We start from the raw sequence: 7,774 nt of genomic DNA, 5'->3' as shown, positions 1-7,774 counted from the left end.
ATGGCTGCTCCTGCCCGCCCCACCTCAGTACTTTAAAAAAAAGCCCTAGTGCTCACCAGGTACTGCCGGGCAGGGAGCAGATCCCCACTGCCCCATGCTTCATGGGTGGCTCTGCACGACGGGAGGGGGGCTCACGCAGAGCCCCCCACGCAGCATGGGGCAGTGGGGGGCAGCAGGGATTCCCTCCCTCAGCAGCACCTGGTGAGCACCAGGGCTTTTTTTTTTTTTTTAACAAGTGCCAGGAGCTGGGGCAGCCATTGCTGGGCTGGGGGAACAGGTGGGAGATTCAGCCAAATCAAATCAGGACAGTGATTTGAATCACCGAATCGATTCACTGTCCCCCGAACGGGCCTAATCTGAATCTGAAACGAATACTAGCCGCTCACACAGACCTACCATCCATATTTCAGCACAACAGAACATGCTGGTAAAAGGGGTATGTGACCATTGTCTTTGACAACTGGGAAGACTATTTCTAACAGTAGCATATTTTCCATTTGGATAGTTCCTCAGGAGGTCTTTCTATTCCCCTTCAGGCATCCTCGCTTTAAGATGCAGTAAACAACTGTGATTCTCTGGATCATGGTGAATACATAAGAGGTCTACCCAGATGCCTGATGAATCCATATGTGGCTGGCAGGCCCAATTCAAGAGTGACACAGCTTGTTGGAAGTTTCATAGATCCATATGTTGTCTGAGTTGGAAGCCAAGTGTACAGCATGCTGCTTTCTTCTTTTTCACTTTGCTTCCAGCCTCTGGATCAAAACCACTTCATGCTGAGCTGTACCCAATGCCAGAGGTTGCCTCCAGATCAGACAAGGTTCTGCATGTTACTCCCAGCTTTCTACATTAATGTTGAATGACTTCATATTATTTTTGCACGTATTGTGGTACCACCATAGAGGGTGACCGCACTTTCTGGAGTTATCTCAAATCTCACTGTACAAAATATTCTTAGTGATACAGTCTCCTCCCATTCTCCTGATGTAGCTGATCTATCAGAACCTCCTCTTTTTTATAGTGGTTTTTAAGCGTGTCAGTCCTGCGTGCTCCGGTACCTCTGTTTGGTATTCTGTCTTCCCACTTTATTATCAGGATCTTGTGTAGACATCTCATGCATAATCTCTTTAGTTTCTTGATGTGCCTAGCATATGTAGTCCACATTTCTGAACCATAAAACAGGGATGAGAGCACACAGGTCTCGTACATTTGCATCTTCACTTTAGCTCGTTTACTGTTATTCCACGCACATTTCGGCTTTTGGACAAACAGAAGCTGGTATGATCAGGTATTAGCACTAACCAGTCACACTGAAGCTGGATTTCAGCACAAATTAAAAGCAAGTGCAGCATTTATAGAGCTTTCCTCCACATATGACACTGTTTGGAGAAAAGGACTACTGTTAAAGTTGGTGTATGTCATCAAGTGCAGACCAGTTCTTGCACTAATAAACGCATTCCTATCAAGTCATAGATTCTGGGTACATCTTGGCAAGGTTATGAGCTGCTGGTGAGTGCTAAATGATGTCTCCTTCAGGAGTCTTTCTCCGCTTCTCTTCAACCTATATACCAGTGACATCCTGCCAACAGCATCACATAAATTTTTTTACGCTGATGATATTGCATTAGTCATACAAGGTGATTCTTTTGAGGCAACAGGAAAAAAAGTATTTGAAAATGATCTGCACATTGTAGAGGACTATTTTCAGACTAGGCCCTTGAAACCTAATGCAGCTAAGACAGTCATTTGCTCGTTCCACCTTAACAACTGTCAGGGCAATAAGACACTAAATGTACAGTTTTCTGGAACTAAAATCAGGCATAAAAACACCAATGGTACCTTGGAGTCACTCTAGATCAAACTCTAAGTTACCGCCAGCATCTAAATATTACTGGTAAAAAGACAACGAGAGCAAACATAGAGATGATTGATGGAGTATCCTGGAGAAAAGATGCTCCTAACCTCTGTAGATTGACCCAGGCCCTGGTACTCGCTATAGCTGAATATTACACTCCCATCTGGTGCCAAAACCCTCACACCCATCACATCAACAGACAGGTGAATGCCACCATACAAGTAGTAAGTACTGCTCTAAAATCCACACTGCTTCTGTGGCTGCCAGTGTTATCAAATATAATTCCCTCCATGGTGAGAAAGGAATTATATTTGGCCATACTTTGAGAGGAAAAAAAGATCATGGCTGACCCTGAACTCACGTTGTATGAAGATACCACCCACCCACCAAGATGTAGGCTCAAATCATGGAAATCTTTCTGGCTACGTATTCTCAAACTTTCATCAAACAATCTGGACACTGACAGCTGTTGGTGCAAAATCTAGTCTGCAGCAACAGGGTGCAACAAAAAACAGGTCCTAGATCTGATCATCAAGTTTCTGGGTTTCTGCCTGCAATGTAAATAGTGGTTCAGCACTGAGCCACATTTGTATGGGACATGGAAAGAGTGCCTATTTATTGAACAGATGGGGCATCAAGGACTCACCAAACTGCATATGTGGTGAGGTGCAGTCAGCGAGCCACCTTGCAAACTCCTGCCCTGAATTTGCATATCATGGAGGGATTGAAGCAAATCCACTTAGCTGGCTCAAATGTCATCAACTGGCTATCAAACGCAACATACAGCTTTAATTAACCTGCACCTTCTCTGCCATTGCTTGCCCATGCCACACAAAAGAAGAATTCATGTTTCTATAATAGCCTGAAATTATTAAATGCTTTTATATTCTGTTAGCCAGTTCAGTCTGAAGGTTAAGATTCCTGCTGATTGTAGAATCCAAGTAGAAAAAATGTCAACAACACCAAGGGATTTATCCTTCAGAGTGATGTCAAGTGCCTGATCACCCCTTGGTTCATGATCACAGTCTTCTTGAAGCTAACTGCCATCTCAAAGCTCTTGCATGGTTCAGAAAATCTGCCCACAAGATTTTGCAGGGAAGATACCCTGTGGGCAACCAAGGCTGTGTCATCTGCAAACAGGAAAGCTCTCCGAACCAGTTTTTTCACCTTGGTTTTTGCTCTAAACTTTGTGATGGTGAACAAGACTTCATCTAGTCTGTTTGTTTCAAAGATAAAGGCCATAGTTACTCTAATATGAGCAGACTGATAATCAAATAAAAACATCCTCACAAATAAATTATATCTGGAATAAATACAGCAGAAGAGTCAGTATGAATTTGCTTTGTAATCTCAGCCTCAGACAGCAAGTGTTTTAAAAGCTCTTTTTTTTGCATTAAATAAACTATGACATATAATTTCCCCAGCACTCACAACCTTTGTCTGAGGTGGAGTTTTCTGATTACAGATCCTTCACTTGCAATGCTGGTCATGTAAACAGTGTTACTTAAATACAAATTCTCACAGACCAAAGCTGCATGCAATTTAGCTTCATGTGCTAATATGCATAGATTTATCTGTTCTAGGATAGATGAGGCTGTCATATACTTGAGTTGAAAATACTTACTGAGCACCAATAATTGCCAGATGTGATTGATGATAGGCTTGTAATCTGTCTGTTTAAGCAATATACTTCACATTTACAATTTAGATGCCGGGAGTTCATACCTCCTGCTGTCATAATAAGAACAATATTATTCTTTTTCTTTAGGGCCATAAATGCACAGGGTTGGAAAAGGGGAGGTCCATAAAGACCACAGGCTATTATAGAGGCCTATACCTGCAGCAACTCAGCCAGCTTTAATAGTTACTACTGAGTTACCCAAGTGTAACTGAGGTCAGGACTGGGTCCCTGTCTCTGCTCCTGGAGCAATGTAGATGACCAGATAAAGTAGGAAGCATTCTTTGATAGCTCTGTGATGGCATGGGTGAGAAAATGACACCATATATCTTTTTATATCACAAATAGTGTTGTTGCCAAAGCACTGTTTGCACTGTTCCTTGTGGGAGAATTAATTGAAACCAAGTGGGTGTATTACTTTGCAGGTCTGCAGGTAGAGATAAGATTCTACAGGGACACACTCCTTAAACTGTTTTTTGTGTGTAAATAAAAGAGATGGTAGATAGAAGCTTTGGGGGGATAACTCTGAACTTGCAGCTTGCTTTGAGCATGAGCTAGGGACACTGATGATATGCCTTGCAACTTCCTCTGTGACTTTTGCCACAGCCATTTGCAAAACCAAGACTGCACTAACTGTAGACAAACCATCAGGTTAACCAAGCGGATGCAACGGTACAGAGCTGAACATAGTGGCAGTTTTTACCAGCTTTGGAAATGTTCTTATTTAACCAGATTTGAAGAGATGACTCTTAAGTGACATCTCCAGGAAACTAGAATTTGGTCATCACCACAGCTACATGTGAATGCAATATGAGATCTGCCTTCACACAAGTAAGGCATCCTGTTGTGTAGTGCTGAGAGGAGGACTTGCCACTAACAGATGATTAATATACTAGAAAAAACTCCAGGGTGTAAAGTGGCAAGGATGAATAGCTGTATTGGAGCACAAGCGTCACCTAGACTGATCAGTTGGTATCATCGTAGCACCTTGAGGGCTGCATGTGACTGAGTTTTCATTTTTGGTAGGTGATGGACAAACACACCCTCAAAGAACAGAGGGATGAGATGGTTAAGTGACTTGTCTGCTGTCACATAAGAGATTTGCACAAAATCTGGGAATTCAGATTTGCTGAAGCCAAGCACGGTGCCTTACCCAAAGGGTAGTCCTTAAGGTTTACCTAGGAGACAGCTGTGACAGATTAAGTAGGTTTTTGACCAGCTTTATCTATGTAGATGGTAAAGATTTTGGGGTGGGGATTATCTTTCACTGTACATAGGTACAACACCCAACCCAACTATAGGCTGAGCCTAGAAATGTTACATACAAATTATAAGGTAATGGTGCAGCTGAACTTTTGAATTAGGGGATGATAATATGAGAAATCATTTTCAGAGAGGAAAACCTACAACAAGTGAATCCAAAATCTGTTGGCTACGTAGAGTCTTCCTTGTTATATTTTTTATTCTTGTAGTCAGCAGAGATCAGCATTATCCCCGCTCCTTGAGTCAAGGGTTCCATATATGTGTGTGTGTGTATATATATATATATATATATATATATATATATATACACACACACACACACACACACACACACATATACACACATATACACACACACACATATATATACACACATATGTGTGTGTGCTCATATATAGAAATACACATACATACATGCACTCAACAAATCAGATCCTTATATTTGCTGCACAATCTGTATGCAAAGCACTGACTGCAAGCACTCCAACATGGGGAACATCTTTTGTTAGAGTAGACCATCTATCACAGCTAGCTATCTAAATATTTGTCCTCTCCCTCTTTCTTTTCTTGAAGCAGGGCCACAGCTGGCAAGTTAGCTTCTCCATGACTACGGCCTCCCACAGGTTTTTGAATTGTAGCAACATTAAAATTGTACTTACCTAAAGGGATAGGAAGGGCTGTCCTGCAGAGGGACAGAGTTTGGCACAGTGGGGCACCATCTGCCCTGAGGGCAAGAGAAGCTGCCCTGGAGGTAGCCTTCTTTGCAGTGGGAGGAGTGATGTAACTGCAGCAGGGGGTTGAATTAGCAACCCCCCTGGAAGAGTCCTGGCCTGGGATTGGCTGAGGAGGCTTGTTTAAAAGGGGGAGCAGTTTTCCAGGGGAGAGAGAACAGAGGGGAAGGGAGACAGGCTGGAGGTCAGGAAAAAGACCTCACCAGGGCTGTGCCTCAGAGAGCCCGTGGCAGAGCCCCACAGAGCAGCAGCAGCAAGAAGCTGTACCAGAGAGGATCAATGCATCCTTTCTCCCTCTTGCCTCCCCTTGGAGCCCCACTAGGGCAGGTACAAGAGAGGAGACCCTGCTACATGGGCGACAGGTGCCTCCTGAGTCTGGGGAGGCACCAGATTGCCGACCGGGGAGTCTCCCAGCAGCTGATTGCCAAGCCAGCAGTGAAACTGGAAGCGCACTTCCAGTGGCACTTCTAGTTTCACGGCTGGAGCTTTGAGGGGGTGCACGTGCACCCGCATGCACCCTCTACACATCGCCAATGCCCTGCTACAAGCCCTGTTTGGCTGGGTGAGCACAGGGGGATAGGGGGATGCAGGACCAGGGGAAGAGGATGGAGACTGCCCTGTGAGTGAGGAGGCCCCGGGGAGGGGCAGGCCGAGGGTGCTGGAGGGAGCCCTGGGCTACATAGGCAGGGGCTGCTCCAGCCACCAGAAGCCATGGGGCAGGCAGACCCAGGGAGGGGCTGTGTTTGCCGGGTGCTGTGAGGCTGTGCTGGGCAAGGGAACTGCTCCAGCCCAGACACTGCTCCGTGCTGGGCCAGGGGACGGGGGTCTGGGCAGGAATCAGCTCTCTTGCAGGGACCGCAGGGGAGGAGCCGCTGCCTGCTGCACCAAGACCCCTGGAGCTGTGAGAGGGACGCCAGCACCAGGGACCGCTCATGGATCCTGCGCAGGGGCACAGACACAGCCCTGCTCTCTGAGAGACCCAGGCAGGGGCGGTGCACACAGGGGCCCCATAGTTACCCTGGAGCATACAAGCTGTAGGCTGGGTGTGTAAAGAAGTTCTAGTTTATTAGTTGGTGTATCAATGTATTTATTTATTGGTTCCTTACTTATCTTGGGTGATTTGTATGCATTCCCCTGGAGTGAGGTGTATCAGAGAAGCATTAACCCTTAAGCTACCATCACCAGGTTACGTTTGTGTAACATTATTGATTTTATTGTATATTAACATGTAAATAAATTCTGTGAATAGTTTTATAATGGTCTGCAAAATTGTTTGATTGTAAGGGGAGGCTCTCTGTTCGGGGACCCTGCAGCAGCTACCCAGGGAGCTGAGCAGGGCCACTGACTACCAGGTACCCCAGGATCCCACTATTCAGGTGCAGGCACGGGTAGCATCGCACCGAGGGTTACAGAGTCAAGGGCTTATATTAATGTATTTAAACCTTCGTGATTCAGACTCCACTAAGTTATGGGGTTTGTCTCATAGTTCAGGGAAGAAACATCCCAGTTAGGGCTTGTCTTCATGGGCAAAATTGACCAGTATAGCTCTTTGAAGTCATGACCTGCCTTGTTCTGGATTAATTCCTGTGAAGACAAGCCTTAATCATGGGCATTAGGAAGAATCATGATCACCGACTGAGTGTTTCTGTGTACTTTCCCATGACGCAGCTGGTGTAGGTGCAAACAGACAGAATACTCTTTGATGTGTTGTAGGAGTTCCTGTGTGGCTAAGATGGTCTTACAACTGGCACCCAGGAAATGACTGATACTCTTGCTACTGGGTAGGGGGTACATCTGCCATGCCCGTTCCCTTTCTGGGAAGTGGCTAATGTGCTGTGCAGATCAGCATGGTTGGCAGGCAGCCAGACTACAGCCCAGGATCCTTTAATTCTGTTCTTGGCTCTGCTGCAAAGTCAATAGGGGAGTTGGCCAGGCTAAAAATGTCAAACATGGCTTCTGCATCATGAAGGTGCTAGTACTGAAATGCTTGGGAGCTGGTTTTTAAAGGTGCTTGGCCCCTGTCACTCCAGCAACGTCAATGGGAGCTGCAGCGGGCTCTACCACCACTTTAAAGAAAGCCCAAAAGGCACCAGGCACATAAAAATGGAGACAACCAGGCAATCCTGGTGTAAGTGACTGGATAAGGCCATATGTCAAGTCAGGGGTGGTTCCAGGCTGAGAGACGAGGCCACCTGACCCTATGCGCTCTGCGCCTTGGTTTCCCACTCATACCATAGGGTAATGATA

This window comes from Crocodylus porosus, unplaced genomic scaffold, assembly GCF_001723895.1.
Source record: "Crocodylus porosus isolate Cpor-Errol unplaced genomic scaffold, CroPor_comp1, whole genome shotgun sequence".
Classification (NCBI taxonomy): domain Eukaryota; kingdom Metazoa; phylum Chordata; order Crocodylia; family Crocodylidae; genus Crocodylus; species Crocodylus porosus.
This window is presented reverse-complemented; position numbering follows the sequence as displayed.